The 14,922-nt window shown below is 38.7% G+C and overlaps 3 long non-coding RNA genes across 9 annotated transcripts in view; 2 read left to right on the top strand and 1 right to left on the bottom strand.

The window, feature by feature from the left end:
- LOC125950243 (uncharacterized) overlaps nt 1–13,110 on the top strand; it is a 34,891-nt gene extending 21,781 nt beyond the window's left edge. For 2 of the 3 annotated variants that reach the window (XR_007468710.1, XR_007468709.1), the window contains exon 3: nt 12,842–13,110. This is a non-coding gene — a long non-coding RNA (uncharacterized LOC125950243). Of the gene's footprint in view, nt 1–12,538; nt 12,697–12,841 lie in introns of those variants that run through there. The other variant, XR_007468711.1, reaches the window with a different exon arrangement.
- Nucleotides 1–13,266, bottom strand: part of LOC125950257 (uncharacterized) — a 28,974-nt gene extending 15,708 nt beyond the window's left edge. The window contains exons 1-3 of one of the 5 annotated variants that reach the window (XR_007468717.1): nt 13,117–13,266; nt 12,679–12,813; nt 10–129 (exon numbers count right to left, since the gene is read on the bottom strand). This is a non-coding gene — a long non-coding RNA (uncharacterized LOC125950257). Of the gene's footprint in view, nt 1–9; nt 130–733; nt 965–5,540; nt 5,772–10,349; nt 10,581–10,882; nt 11,019–12,606; nt 12,648–12,678; nt 12,814–13,116 lie in introns of those variants that run through there. The other 4 variants (XR_007468714.1, XR_007468715.1, XR_007468713.1 and 1 more) reach the window with 4 other exon arrangements.
- LOC125950240 (uncharacterized) lies at nt 963–7,130 on the top strand. The gene is made up of 3 exons (XR_007468708.1): nt 963–1,228; nt 1,343–6,035; nt 6,150–7,130. It is a non-coding gene; the product is annotated as an uncharacterized LOC125950240 (long non-coding RNA).
- Nucleotides 13,267–14,922: the final 1,656 nt, after the last annotated feature.

The following is a 14,922-nucleotide window of genomic DNA, read 5'->3' as shown; positions in this document are numbered from 1 at the left end:
AGACTCCACCTGTTAAATTCACGAAACTGCCACAAAAGTGACTCAGAAAGACTCCACCTGTCTATTTAAAACACATTGGCAACGCAGCGTTTACCCGTGCTGGTTCAGATGGTTCAGCGCCCTCAGCACCTGGTAGCCAATTCGGGGCAGTTTTCGCGTTTCAGTTGTATTATGAATGTTAAAATTCACGAAAACTGGCACTGTCACAAAAAACCAAAGTTAAATTCACGAAATTGCCACAAAAGTGACTCAGATAGATTCCACCTGTGAAATTCATGAAATTGCCACAAAAGTGATTCAGAAAGACTCCACCTGTTAAATTCACGAAACTGCCACAAAAGTGACTCAGAAAGACCCACCTGTCTATTTAAAACACATTGGCAACGCAGCGTTTACCCGTGCTGGTTCAGATGGTTCAGCGCCTTCAGCACCTGGTAGCCAATTCGGGGCAGTTTTCGCGTTTCTGTTGTATTATGAATGTTAAAATTCACGAAAAGTGGCACTGTCACAAAAAACCAAAGTTAAATTCACGAAATTGCCACAAAAGTGACTCAGATAGATTCCACCTGTTAAATTCATGAAATTGCCACAAAAGTGATTCAGAAAGACTCCACCTGTTAAATTCACGAAACTGCCACAAAAGTGACTCAGAAAGACCCACCTGTCTATTTAAAACACATTGGCAACGCAGCGTTTACCCGTGCTGGTTCAGATGGTTCAGCGCCTTCAGCACCTGGTAGCCAATTCGGGGCAGTTTTCGCGTTTCAGTTGTATTATGAATGTTAAAATTCACGAAAAGTGGCACTGTCACAAAAAACCAAAGTTAAATTCACGAAATTGCCACAAAAGTGACTCAGATAGATTCCACCTGTTAAATTCATGAAATTGCCACAAAAGTGATTCAGAAAGACTCCACCTGTTAAATTCACGAAACTGCCACAAAAGTGACTCAGAAAGACTCCACCTGTCTATTTAAAACACATTGGCAACGCAGCGTTTACCCGTGCTGGTTCAGATGGTTCAGCGCCTTCAGCACCTGGTAGCCAATTCGGGGCAGTTTTCGCGTTTCTGTTGTATTATGAATGTTAAAATTCACGAAAAGTGGCACTGTCACAAAAAACCAAAGTTAAATTCACGAAATTGCCACAAAAGTGACTCAGATAGATTCCACCTGTGAAATTCATGAAATTGCTATATAATAGCAGGGCGCTTTTATCAACAAAACCACGTGAGTTTCAAGAAGAAGAAGAAGAAGATATGGGCAAGTTTGGTGGTTTTATCAAGGAAAGTACCTGATTTCACTCTTTTTCGGATGTTTAAATGATTCATCTCTCTATTTAAGATCATTCGAGCAACCGAGTTATGTTTTACAGCGAGTGAGCACGGTATAGGAACGCTAGCCAGCTCTTGTTCTGGTATAGGTGGCAAGAACTATTGGTCGATACGACCGATGGAGAGGTCCGAGGACGGAAACTCGAGTCGGTAGGAAACATCGAGTGTTTCCTGCGTGTTTCTTCACCGCCCGCCCTTCATCTCTGCTGCACTGAGCGGATCATGAACGACGGCATCACGCACGACTTTGATGTTGGCCAGCAGTCGCCAACCGTGGTTACGTTCGCAATAGAAGACGCGCCCTCCGCCGTGTTGATGCATCGTGCGTGCTGAACCGGTGAATTACTAATTGTGTCCGCTCCGAGCAACATAGTTTACATTGGCGAGAGCAGGTCGTTCTTTGCCGTGTGCGATGCGTTGCGACACCTGTTCGAGGGGCCCGTGATCCAGGAGCTGCGGGTGCTGTCGTAAAAAACTGAATCGGGAGAAGCATACGAGGAAGATGAGGCGAGCATTAATGTGGAAAACTTGCGTGTAAAGGCATGCCGCGGTACAAGGTGTTGCGGAAGTATCGCAAGGGTGGGAAGCCACCAGCAACAGTTGCGGCACCAACAACGGGCAGTCGATCGTCGGGATCGTCCCGCGAATCTCAGAGACGCGTTTGAGTGAGGTCATGAAGGAGACCGGAGCCGGTTCTAAATCCATCTCACCGCTGCTGAAGGGTAAGAAAACGCTCGTTGATGAAGAGGATGGGGATGTTGATAGTGAGGCATGTTGTCGCCGGTTCGGCTGATTTAGCTCCTGCCGCGAGCGGTAATGCAGCCATCGATTCAACGGTCGGCAGCTTGTTGCTTGGCAGTCGAAGGGCGTGAGATGACGCAGTGACTCATTTCATTCTATTTTGGCTTTCGGAAAAATCTGCCCGATTCGAGATTGATCCGGCTCAGCTGATGCTGCTGATAATAATAATTTCAATGATAACAACTAATAATTTTCCTCATTGTCTTGAGTTGTTTGTCTCTTTGTCATGGTATATTTAGGAACGTTTCAATCTGCACTGTTCTAGCTACATCGTTTCGCTTTTAGCACTTGAAAGTATCGCTAACTGCTGACCCCAACGAAAGCGCGCGCGAATTGTTCACCGCGGCGAACTAATGCTTCAAGTTTTGATTCCTAATTTACTATCTTCCTCATTTTCTTTGTCCTTTTTTCATTAGTCGGTAATTTCCGTTTGGGCAGTAACCTTTTTTCATTGAGATTTTTCATGTTGATATATCGTATACGAACATTCACTCGAAGCTTAACAAAATATCTGATTATCGTTGGCGGTAGATCTTTCATTTTGGTTTCTATTTTGGTGGAACATCTGGCTACAACATTTTGAGTGTATTGAAATTTACCATTAGGGTGGATTTTTTGGAATATCTTTTCCATTTTATGACATGATTTTAGGAACTCTTCTGACGGCACAAACAGCCCTCCTACGGATAAATGTTGTAGATAGCTGGGAGGATGTGAATAGCTATGATCGCTCTTGATGTTTAAAGATTGTGTTCCCAATTGAAGCTCCGGATATTTTGATTTGAACTTGTTCGCTAAAAATCCTACTATGTATTGTAGTCCGTCGCTTTCTTGGCCCGTATTTTCGCCCATCGAACTACTTACGGAACTCAATATTTCACTACTTTCCGAGTTTTCGCGGTCATGTAAATCAGTATTCGGTATTACGATTGAAGGCCCTGAAAATAACTTCGCCATTATAAAGGTTTCATCTTCTTCAAATTCTTGTAGATCTTCTGCCTCAACTTGTACAATGTTAGTATGGTTTTTTAAAATAGTTGGTGTCTTGCCTAAAACTATTAGCCTAATTCTATGAACGCAACTTTTAGGTGAAGGGTGATCGTGTACCCCACCTATCTGTCTAATTTGTGAAAAGAAGTTTTCCAACACATCCTGATTTAGCTGTAAATATAGAAAAGAAATATTATATTAGATATACAAAAATTTCTTGCTTTGCGAGTGGTATGCTTACCTTTCGTGTGGATAAAAATGTGATGTTATGTTTTGCCTTCATATCCACGAATAACAGTTTTAAGCCTGTTATTTGCATGAGCATTGATTTTTGAAAAATCTGTAAATTAGTTTTTCCTATCACACGCATGTTTCAAAGGAACTCGTGCATTTCGTCTAATGCTGAAATTTGATTTTCATTGCCGGAGAACGTTTTTTTGTAGTCCAGCTTGGCGACTGGACTACACGAGTTAGAAATATTAAACCACAAATCTATTTTTTCAATAACGTTGGCAAGATTGATCGCGTTCTCATTGTGTGGATAATAGTGCCGCAAAGCAACAGCCGTTGTTCGCGACAATAATTCTGCTGCTTTTCTCACGTTTTGCTTTTCTAAAGAAGTCAACAAAATATGACCCTTTGTTAGTTTAAATGTCGATGTAATTTCTAAATTATCTCTTTCAGATACTAAATCCCATAATATATCGGATTGAATTTTGTGCCCATTATATTCAAAACCTGGCTTTAGCAGCCAATTTCTCATCAATTTTAAAAGATGGGGTGCATCCGGAATCACATAAACTCTAGTGTTTGTCACAGGGTGTTTAAAAAAGGGTTCATTATAGCTTACTACACCCAATTCTTTCCAGCAAGATATATTTGTCGAAGCATTATCACTGACGATGGATACCACATTAACCCCTTTATGATAAAGTTTTTCTATTAAAGTATTCACGATTTCCATCGTCATTTTTTTGGTCAAATCCGATGTATACGGGTTGTTTCCATTTTTGGAAAAGGCCACGCGCCATAACAACTTGAACATAATTAAAAGGACCCATAATTTCATCTGCTGCAATATCGTACTCCATTACTTCAGATACCTTCATTTCATCGAAACTTAAGACACATTCCTTGTCCTGTTTCTCAAAAGTTCGAGTAAAGTTCCCTATCATATTGATTACATCTTCTAACACACCTTGCTTAAGGTTAAAAGTTCTCGCATGGCGTTGTAATGTGGATATGGAAGGAAGTGGATACTTTAAATCTCTAGCTAAATATTTATAAGCTCGTTTTGAAAAATACCTTAATGTAAGAGCTGCGCTTATTTCGTCTAAGGACCACTTCACCCGTTTCCTTACGTTTAAAATTACATCTAACTAATTACTTGATAATGTTGCTTTAAGCCTATTTTTTATAATAGAGTTAATTTTGGTTTTAGCTATAGGACTCCTTTCAATATGTTCTATTTTTTTTTTGCTTTTTTGGAGTTCCTGTTTGAGTGCTTTATTTTCATTATGAAGTTCGCTTAATTTTTTCATCAATTGTCCATTAACTTCCTTCAATCTTTTATTTTCTAATTCGAGGGGCGAAGGAGGTGGGGGAATCCCGATTTTCAACTGCAGAATCCGAATCCCAAACCGTACCCGTACCTTCGGACGACTTATACAGAGCGTAACTTTTAACTACTAGCTGTTCCTCCTGCTGCATCGTATTTACAGGCGTATTTTGGTTGGATTCGTACACAGAGGGAACAGCTAAAAGAAACAAGTTAATCTAAGATGAAAAGTTCATTTGAATGTGTATAATATCATACCTGTTTTCTTCAAGGTTCGCAAGTTGCTGTGACATTTAATCAATGGAGATTTATCTAACTGATAATCCTCATCCTTAAAATGCTCCGAACATATCGCACTACATTTAGATGGACACCAATTTGCATCTCGTCCGCAAAATGCGATCCATTGTTGAGCTAGCTCACTCTCTCGCGGAAAAGTATGAAACATAACAATCGTGCTACGATTTTTCACATTGGTTCTGTTATTTTTGCATAACAAAGCTGCACAAAATGCATACGGTATTTTGAAATACTATGCAGAGCGTTGAAAATATTTGAAACACTTTAACTTTCGTTGAAAAACTTTAACTTTCGTACTGCGTTTCAAAACACCAATGGAAAAGCGAAAACAGAAAAGAGCGTTCCCGAAGTAAACATCCCACCATCCCGTGAATGTCAAACTCTGAAGTTTTTTCTAAAATACGATCGGGGATTTGTTCTGGATAAAGCTACCTGTCTTTTTAAAGTACCTTGAAACTGCCACAAAAGTGACTCAGAAAGACTCCACCTGTCTATTTAAAACACATTGGCAACGCAGCGTTTACCCGTGCTGGTTCAGATGGTTCAGCGCCTTCAGCACCTGGTAGCCAATTCGGGGCAGTTTTCGCGTTTCAGTTGTATTATGAATGTTAAAATTCACGAAAAGTGGCACTGTCACAAAAAACCAAAGTTAAATTCACGAAATTGCCACAAAAGTGACTCAGATAGATTCCACCTGTTAAATTCATGAAATTGCCACAAAAGTGATTCAGAAAGACTCCACCTGTTAAATTCACGAAACTGCCACAAAAGTGACTCAGAAAGACTCCACCTGTCTATTTAAAACACATTGGCAACGCAGCGTTTACCCGTGCTGGTTCAGATGGTTCAGCGCCTTCAGCACCTGGTAGCCAATTCGGGGCAGTTTTCGCGTTTCTGTTGTATTATGAATGTTAAAATTCACGAAAAGTGGCACTGTCACAAAAAACCAAAGTTAAATTCACGAAATTGCCACAAAAGTGACTCAGATAGATTCCACCTGTGAAATTCATGAAATTGCTATATAATAGCAGGGCGCTTTTATCAACAAAACCACGTGAGTTTCAAGAAGAAGAAGAAGAAGATATGGGCAAGTTTGGTGGTTTTATCAAGGAAAGTACCTGATTTCACTCTTTTTCGGATGTTTAAATGATTCATCTCTCTATTTAAGATCATTCGAGCAACCGAGTTATGTTTTACAGCGAGTGAGCACGGTACAGGAACGCTAGCCAGCTCTTGTTCTGGTATAGGTGGCAAGAACTATTGGTCGATACGACCGATGGAGAGGTCCGAGGACGGAAACTCGAGTCGGTAGGAAACATCGAGTGTTTCCTGCGTGTTTCTTCACCGCCCGCCCTTCATCTCTGCTGCACTGAGCGGATCATGAACGACGGCATCACGCACGACTTTGATGTTGGCCAGCAGTCGCCAACCGTGGTTACGTTCGCAATAGAAGACGCGCCCTCCGCCGTGTTGATGCATCGTGCGTGCTGAACCGGTGAATTACTAATTGTGACCGCTCCGAGCAACATAGTTTACATTGGCGAGAGCAGGTCGTTCTTTGCCGTGTGCGATGCGTTGCGACACCTGTTCGAGGGGCCCGTGATCCAGGAGCTGCGGGTGCTGTCGTAAAAAACTGAATCGGGAGAAGCATACGAGGAAGATGAGGCGAGCATTAATGTGGAAAACTTGCGTGGAAAGGCATGCCGCGGTACAAGGTGTTGCGGAAGTATCGCAAGGGTGGGAAGTCACCAGCAACAGTTGCGGCACCAACAACGGGCAGTCGATCGTCGGGATCGTCCCGCGAATCTCAGAGACGCGTTTGAGTGAGGTCATGAAGGAGACCGGAACCGGTTCTAAATCCATCTCACCGCTGCTGAAGGGTAAGAAAACGCTCGTTGATGAAGAGGATGGGGATGTTGATAGTGAGGCATGTTGTCGCCGGTTCGGCTGATTTAGCTCCTGCCGCGAGCGGTAATGCAGCCATCGATTCAACGGTCGGCAGCTTGTTGCTTGGCAGTCGAAGGGCGTGAGATGACGCAGTGACTCATTTCATTCTATTTTGGCTTTCGGAAAAATCTGCCCGATTCGAGATTGATCCGGCTCAGCTGATGCTGCTGATAATAATAATTTCAATGATAACAACTAATAATTTTCCTCATTGTCTTGAGTTGTTTGTCTCTTTGTCATGGTATATTTAGGAACGTTTCAATCTGCACTGTTCTAGCTACATCGTTTCGCTTTTAGCACTTGAAAGTATCGCTAACTGCTGACCCCAACGGAAGCGCGCGCGAATTGTTCACCGCGGCGAACTAATGCTTCAAGTTTTGATTCCTAATTTACTATCTTCCTCATTTTCTTTGTCCTTTTTTCATTAGTCGGTAATTTCCGTTTGGGCAGTAACCTTTTTTCATTGAGATTTTTCATGTTGATATATCGTATACGAACATTCACTCGAAGCTTAACAAAATATCTGATTATCGTTGGCGGTAGATCTTTCATTTTGGTTTCTATTTTGGTGGAACATCTGGCTACAACATTTTGAGTGTATTGAAATTTACCATTAGGGTGGATTTTTTGGAATATCTTTTCCATTTTATGACATGATTTTAGGAACTCTTCTGACGGCACAAACAGCCCTCCTACGGATAAATGTTGTAGATAGCTGGGAGGATGTGAATAGCTATGATCGCTCTTGATGTTTAAAGATTGTGTTCCCAATTGAAGCTCCGGATATTTTGATTTGAACTTGTTCGCTAAAAATCCTACTATGTATTGTAGTCCGTCGCTTTCTTGGCCCGTATTTTCGCCCATCGAACTACTTACGGAACTCAATATTTCACTACTTTCCGAGTTTTCGCGGTCATGTAAATCAGTATTCGGTATTACGATTGAAGGCCCTGAAAATAACTTCGCCATTATAAAGGTTTCATCTTCTTCAAATTCTTGTAGATCTTCTGCCTCAACTTGTACAATGTTAGTATGGTTTTTTAAAATAGTTGGTGTCTTGCCTAAAACTATTAGCCTAATTCTATGAACGCAACTTTTAGGTGAAGGGTGATCGTGTACCCCACCTATCTGTCTAATTTGTGAAAAGAAGTTTTCCAGCACATCCTGATTTAGCTGTAAATATAGAAAAGAAATATTATATTAGATATACAAAAATTTCTTGCTTTGCGAGTGGTATGCTTACCTTTCGTGTGGATAAAAATGTGATGTTATGTTTTGCCTTCATATCCACGAATAACAGTTTTAAGCCTGTTATTTGCATGAGCATTGATTTTTGAAAAATCTGTAAATTAGTTTTTCCTATCACACGCATGTTTCAAAGGAACTCGTGCATTTCGTCTAATGCTGAAATTTGATTTTCATTGCCGGTGAACGTTTTTTTGTAGTCCAGCTTGGCGACTGGACTACACGAGTTAGAAATATTAAACCACAAATCTATTTTTTCAATAAAGTTGGCAAGATTGATCGCGTTCTCATTGTGTGGATAATAGTGCCGCAAAGCAACAGCCGTTGTTCGCGACAATAATTCTGCTGCTTTTCTCACGTTTTGCTTTTCTAAAGAAGTCAACAAAATATGACCCTTTGTTAGTTTAAATGTCGATGTAATTTCTAAATTATCTCTTTCAGATACTAAATCCCATAATATATCGGATTGAATTTTGTGCCCATTATATTCAAAACCTGGCTTTAGCAGCCAATTTCTCATCAATTTTAAAAGATGGGGTGCATCCGGAATCACATAAACTCTAGTGTTTGTCACAGGGTGTTTAAAAAAGGGTTCATTATAGCTTACTACACCCAATTCTTTCCAGCAAGATATATTTGTCGAAGCATTATCACTGACGATGGATACCACATTAACCCCTTTATGATAAAGTTTTTCTATTAAAGTATTCACGATTTCCTTCGTCATTTTTTTGGTCAAATCCGATGTATACGGGTTGTTTCCATTTTTGGAAAAGGCCACGCGCCATAACAACTTGAACATAATTAAAAGGACCCATAATTTCATCTGCTGCAATATCGTACTCCATTACTTCAGATACCTTCATTTCATCGAAACTTAAGACACATTCCTTGTCCTGTTTCTCAAAAGTTCGAGTAAAGTTCCCTATCATATTGATTACATCTTCTAACACACCTTGCTTAAGGTTAAAAGTTCTCGCATGGCGTTGTAATGTGGATATGGAAGGAAGTGGATACTTTAAATCTCTAGCTAAATATTTATAAGCTCGTTTTGAAAAATACCTTAATGTAAGAGCTGCGCTTATTTCGTCTAAGGACCACTTCACCCGTTTCCTTACGTTTAAAATTACATCTAACTGATTACTTGATAATGTTGCTTTAAGCCTATTTTTTATAATAGAGTTAATTTTGGTTTTAGCTATAGGACTCCTTTCAATATGTTCTATTTTTTTTTTTTGCTTTTTTGGAGTTCCTGTTTGAGTGCTTTATTTTCATTATGAAGTTCGCTTAATTTTTTCATCAATTGTCCATTAACTTCCTTCAATCTTTTATTTTCTAATTCGAGGGGCGAAGGAGGTGGGGGAATCCCGATTTTCAACCGCAGAATCCGAATCCCAAACCGTACCCGTACCTTCGGACGACTTATACAGAGCGTAACTTTTAACTACTAGCTGTTCCTCCTGCTGCATCGTATTTACAGGCGTATTTTGGTTGGATTCGTACACAGAGGGAACAGCTAAAAGAAACAAGTTAATCTAAGATGAAAAGTTCATTTGAATGTGTATAATATCATACCTGTTTTCTTCAAGGTTCGCAAGTTGCTGTGACATTTAATCAATGGAGATTTATCTAACTGATAATCCTCATCCTTAAAATGCTCCGAACATATCGCACTACATTTAGATGGACACCAATTTGCATCTCGTCCGCAAAATGCGATCCATTGTTGAGCTAGCTCACTCTCTCGCGGAAAAGTATGAAACATAACAATCGTGCTACGATTTTTCACATTGGTTCTGTTATTTTTGCATAACAAAGCTGCACAAAATGCATACGGTATTTTGAAATACTATGCAGAGCGTTGAAAATATTTGAAAAACTTTAACTTTCGTTGAAAAACTTTAACTTTCGTACTGCGTTTCAAAACACCAATGGAAAAGCGAAAACAGAAAAGAGCGTTCCCGAAGTAAACATCCCACCATCCCGTGAATGTCAAACTCTGAAGTTTTTTCTAAAATACGATCGGGGATTTGTTCTGGATAAAGCTACCTGTCTTTTTAAAGTACCTTGAAACTGCCACAAAAGTGACTCAGAAAGACTCCACCTGTCTATTTAAAACACATTGGCAACGCAGCGTTTACCCGTGCTGGTTCAGATGGTTCAGCGCCTTCAGCACCTGGTAGCCAATTCGGGGCAGTTTTCGCGTTTCAGTTGTATTATGAATGTTAAAATTCACGAAAAGTGGCACTGTCACAAAAAACCAAAGTTAAATTCACGAAATTGCCACAAAAGTGACTCAGATAGATTCCACCTGTTAAATTCATGAAATTGCCACAAAAGTGATTCAGAAAGACTCCACCTGTTAAATTCACGAAACTGCCACAAAAGTGACTCAGAAAGACTCCACCTGTCTATTTAAAACACATTGGCAACGCAGCGTTTACCCGTGCTGGTTCAGATGGTTCCGCGCCTTCAGCACCTGGTAGCCAATTCGGGGCAGTTTTCGCGTTTCAGTTGTATTATGAATGTTAAAATTCACGAAAAGTGGCACTGTCACAAAAAACCAAAGTTAAATTCACGAAATTGCCACAAAAGTGACTCAGATAGATTCCACCTGTTAAATTCATGAAATTGCCACAAAAGTGATTCAGAAAGACTCCACCTGTTAAATTCACGAAACTGCCACAAAAGTGACTCAGAAAGACCCACCTGTCTATTTAAAACACATTGGCAACGCAGCGTTTACCCGTGCTGGTTCAGATGGTTCAGCGCCTTCAGCACCTGGTAGCCAATTCGGGGCAGTTTTCGCGTTTCTGTTGTATTATGAATGTTAAAATTCACGAAAAGTGGCACTGTCACAAAAAACCAAAGTTAAATTCACGAAATTGCCACAAAAGTGACTCAGATAGATTCCACCCAAGGTACTTTAAAAAGACAGGTAGCTTTATCCAGAACAAATCCCCGATCGTATTTTAGAAAAAACTTCAGAGTTTGACATTCACGGGATGGTGGGATGTTTACTTCGGGAACGCTCTTTTCGGAGGTGTTTTCGCTTTTCCGTGGTATTACGACAGTTAAAATTCACGAAAAGTGGCACGAAAGTTGAAGTTTATGCAAATATTCCCAAAATTCTTCCTAGTGTTTCAATATGGTATCGGTAAGTAGGTCTTGCCACCCGCCCTAGAACAAGAGCTTGCTAGCGTTCCTGGACCGTGCTCACTCGCTGTAAAACACAACTCGGTCGCTCGAATGATCTTAAATAGAGAGATGAATCATTTAAACATTCGAAAAAGAGTGAAATCAGGTACTTTTCCTGATAAAACCACCAAACTTGCCCACATCTTCTTCTTCTTCTTCTTGAAACTCACGTGGTTTTGTTGATAAAAGCGCCCTGCTATGAATGTCAAACAAATTCAAAATGGTGACCTGTCAAAGCGGTTAAGAAGCTACCTGTCTTTTTAAAGTACCTTGATTCCACCTGTTAAATTCATGAAATTGCCACAAAAGTGACTCAGATAGATTCCACCTGTTAAATTCACGAAACTGCCACAAAAGTGACTCAGAAAGACCCACCTGTCTATTTAAAACACATTGGCAACGCAGCGTTTACCCGTGCTGGTCAAGGTACTTTAAAAAGACAGGTAGCTTTATGCAGAACAAATCCCAGATCGTATTTTAGAAAAAACTTCAGAGTTTGACATTCACGGGATGGTGGGATGTTTACTTCGGGAACGCTCTTTTCGGAGCTGTTTTCGCTTTTCTGTGGTATTACGACAGTTAAAATTCACGAAAAGTGGCACGAAAGTTGAAGTTTATGCAAATATTCTCAAAATTCTTCCTAGTGTTTCAATATGGTATCGGTCCGTAGGTCTTGCCACCCGCCCTAGAACAAGAGCTTGCTAGCGTTCCTGGACCGTGCTCACTCGCTGTAAAACACAACTCGGTCGCTCGAATGATCTTAAATAGAGAGATGAATCATTTAAACATTCGAAAAAGAGTGAAATCAAGTACTTTCCCTGATAAAACCACCAAACTTGCCCATATCTTCTTCTTCTTCTTCTTCTTGAAACTCACGTGGTTTTGTTTATAAAAGCGCCCTCCTATGAATGTCAAACAAATTCAAAATGGTGACCTGTCAAAGCGGTTAAGATGCTACCTGTCTTTTTAAAGTACCTTGGTGCTGGTTCAGCGCCTTCAGCACCTGGTAGCCAATTCGGGGCAGTTTTCGCGTTTCTGTTGTATTATGAATGTTTAAAATTCACGAAAAGTGGCACTGTCACAAAAAACCAAAGTTAAATTCACGAAATTGCCACAAAAGTGACTCAAATAGATTCCACCTGTTAAATTCATGAAATTGCCACAAAGGTGATTCAGAAAGACTCCACCTGTTAAATTCACGAAACTGCCACAAAAGTGACTCAGAAAGACTCCACCTGTCTATTTAAAAAACATTGGCAACGCAGCGTTTACCCGTGCTGGTTCAGATGGTTCAGCGCCTTCAGCACCTGGTAGCCAATTCGGGGCAGTTTTCGCGTTTCAGTTGTATTATGAATGTTAAAATTCACGAAAAGTGGCACTGTCACAAAAAACCAAAGTTAAATTCACGAAATTGCCACAAAAGTGACTCAGATAGATTCCACCTGTTAAATTCATGAAATTGCCACAAAGGTGATTCAGAAAGACTCCACCTGTTAAATTCACGAAACTGCCACAAAAGTGACTCAGAAAGACTCCACCTGTCTATTTAAAACACATTGGCAACGCAGCGTTTACCTGTGCTGGTTCAGATGGTTCAGCGCCTTCAGCACCTGGTAGCCAATTCGGGGCAGTTTTCGCGTTTCAGTTGTATTATGAATGTTAAAATTCACGAAAAGTGGCACTGTCACAAAAAACCAAAGTTAAATTCACGAAATTGCCACAAAAGTGACTCAGATAGATTCTACCTGTTAAATTCATGAAATTGCCACAAAAGTGATTCAGAAAGACTCCACCTGTTAAATTCACGAAACTGCCACAAAAGTGACTCAGCAAATCGTCTACAATAAAAAATTATACCTTTTTCCAAAAATTAATTAATTCAACTGAAATCAGCAACTCGCGTGCAAGCCAAAATTATACCTTTTTCCAAAAATTAATCAATTCAACTGAAATCAGCAAATCGCTTGAAAGCAAAAATTATACCTTTTTCCAAAATTTAATTAATTCAACTGAAATCAGCAAATCACGTGCAAGCCAAAATTATACTTTTTTCCAAAAATTAATTGATTCAACTGAAATCAGCAAATCGCGTGCAAGCCAAAATTATACCTTTTTCCAAAATTTAATTAATTCAAATGAAATCAGCAAATGACGTGCAAGCCAAAATTATACTTTTTTCCAAAAATTAATCAATTCAACTGAAATCAGCAAATCGCGTGCAAGCAAAACTTATACTTTTTTCCAAAAATTAATTAATTCAACTGAAATCAACAAATCGCTTGAAAGCAAAATTATAACTTTTTCCAAAAATTAATTAATTCAAATGAAATCAGCAAATCGCCTGCAAGCAAAAATTATACCTTTTTCCAAAAATTAATTAATTCAAATGAAATCAGCAAATCGCCTGAAAGCAAAAATTTACCTTTTTCCAAAAATTAATTAATTCAACTGAAATCAGCAAATCACGTGCAAGCCAAAATTATACCTTTTTCCAAAAATTAATTAATTCAAATGAAATCAGCAAATGACGTGCAAGCCAAAATTATACTTTTTTCCAAAAATTAATCAATTCAACTGAAATCAGCTAATCGCATGCAAGCAAAACTTAAAACTTTTTCCAAAAATTAATTAATAAAAATAAAATCAGCAAATCGCTTGAAAGCAAAAATTATACCTTTTCCCAAAAATTAATTAATTCAAATAAAATCAGCGAATCACGTGCAAGCCAAAATTATACCTTTTTCCAAAAATTAATTAATACAAATCACGTGCAAGCCAAAATTATACTTTTTTCCAAAAATTAATTAATTCAACTGAAATCAGCAAATCGCTTGAAGGCAAAAATTATAACTTTTTCCACAAATTAATTAATTCGACTGAAATCAGCAAATCGCGTGCAAACAATTATACCTTTTTCCAAAAATTAATTAATTCAACTGAAATCAACAAATCACGTGCAGGACAAAATTGTACCTTTTTCCAAAAATTAATTAATTCGAAAAAAATCAGCAAATCGCTTGAAAGCAAAAATTTACCTTTTTCCAAAAATTGATTAATTCAAATGAAATCAGCAAATCGCTTGAAGGCAAAAATTATACCTTTTTCCAAAAATTAATTAATTCAACTGAAATCAACAAATCGCGTGCAAGCAAAACTTAAAACTTTTTCCAAAAATTAATTAATTCAAATGAAATCAGTAATTCACTTGAAAGCAAAAATTATACCTTTTTCCAAAAATTAATTAATTCAACTGAAATCAACAATTCACGTGCAAGCAAAAATTATACTTTTTTCCAAAAATTAATTAATTCAAATGAAATCAGTAATTCACTTGAAAGCAAAAATTATACCTTTTTCCAAAAATTAATTAATTCAACTGAAATCAACAATTCACGTGCAAGCAAAAATTATACTTTTATCCAAAAATTATTTAATTCAAATGAAATCAGCAAATCGCTTGCAAGCAAAATTATACCTTTTTCCAAAAATTAGTTAATTCAACTGACTCAGCAAATCGTCTACAATCAAAAATTATACCTTTTCCCAAAAAT

This window comes from Anopheles darlingi, chromosome X, assembly GCF_943734745.1.
Source record: "Anopheles darlingi chromosome X, idAnoDarlMG_H_01, whole genome shotgun sequence".
NCBI lineage: Eukaryota > Metazoa > Arthropoda > Insecta > Diptera > Culicidae > Anopheles > Anopheles darlingi.
Note: the sequence above shows the minus strand (reverse complement) of the source record. Positions and strands in the feature narration are given on the sequence as shown.